Below are 1707 nucleotides of genomic sequence, written 5' to 3' on the forward strand. Positions count from 1 at the left end.
TGCATAAATTCAACATAATTCCTTTCCTTTCTAAATCATAGAAATAAGGTGTATACAAACAAATATATTCACCAGAACTTGAGTAGTGCAAACAGGTACTGTACTATATTCAGTCAGCTAAGCCAAGAAAAACTTTAAATAAGGTAAAGTATTTCAGGAGAAATCATTAAAGGAAATGTAGATTCTCATTATTTCTTTACATTCAAAACAAGAAGATATATATATATATATGATATACATATATATCATATATATGTAAAATAAAATTACTTTGGGAAGGATGGTTATTTGAAGAAAACAATTTTATTTCAGAGTTTACATTGGAAGATATTTCTAGTGGGTAATTCTAGCTATCCAGTGAGAAATTAAAATAGTGATATATTCACCTTAGTCTTTATGTTGTATTTAAAATAGCTAAGAATATTTTATGCTCATAGGGGCTAGAATATGTGTTCTTAAAATATCTTTCTGGGTCATTGGAATCATGTAGAAGGTTTCTAAACACTATTATGGAATATCTGTATTCATTCAAGAGATATTTTTAGAACCACCACAGCAGTAATTTGAATCAAAGAAACACTCACTTCCTGTACACAAAATCATATTTGGTGAGCCTGACATTTCTAGGGCTGTGCTAGCCATAACACCATGAGTGTATTATGTTTAAAATCATCATCATATAGAATTTTGGGAGCATTTTTTAACTATACCAAACTTTGCTACTTCTAAAAAATATGACTTCATAAAAATTATATAATCTTCAAAGCACTTCGTATTATATATTTTCGAAATGTTGAAAATGTATACTATCTATAGGAACCACAAGAACTTTTTAGCTCAGAAAGTACACAGGTATGACTCACAGAGGCACAGCACAGCACATACACACACACCTTTCATTCCTGAGTTTTGTTGAATACAATATATTTATGCTTAGTGTTAGTGGTTAATTTGAAAAATTCGAGAATAACCCGAAAGATGAGCCTCTTTTTAAATTAGGTTCATTGATGCGAAAGTTCTATCTAAATTGAGAATGGGACTATTTCCCAAGCAAAGGATTCTGAATTAGTGGACAAAGCAATCTTAGTGTCTTAGTCACTGTTCTATTGTTGTGAAGAGACAGCATGACAATTCTTATAAGAGAAATTATTTGGTTGATAGCTTGCTTACAGCTTGAGCTGTTTAGTCCATTATCATTTTGGAGCAGCTTTTAGGCAGCCATGGCGATAGGCCAACTATAACTCTTGATTCTCCAGTAAAACTACTTCTTGATGACAAAATCTTGTCTATATAGGACTCAAAAAGGGTCCTAAATTATAATTTAAAGATAAATGGAATGTATGTATAGGTGTGTTAGTTTAAATGCGATAAATAATCAAAAATAACTACAATATACCTCCAAATTAAATTTTCTGAATAATAAAAAGATGAAAAAGAACTGACATTAAATAATATTAGATACAGTCAAATCCCTCCATATCATTAAAAATAATGCCATCAACAGTTTAAAATTACAATGCATTGAATTAAGAAACCCTATCCTCTTTCTGAAAGAAAAGTAAAACTTTGAGTTTCTAGAATCATAGAGAGATGATTAAAGTGATACATGCAAAAGATTAAAACAGTTGGTAGCCAGGTGAAATGAAATATATCTGCAATCACAATACTTAAGATGTTGAAACAAGATATCACTATTTGGACACCCTA

The sequence above is a fragment of the Microtus ochrogaster genome, chromosome 1 (genome assembly GCF_000317375.1).
Source record: "Microtus ochrogaster isolate Prairie Vole_2 chromosome 1, MicOch1.0, whole genome shotgun sequence".
NCBI classification, from domain to species: Eukaryota; Metazoa; Chordata; class Mammalia; order Rodentia; family Cricetidae; genus Microtus; species Microtus ochrogaster.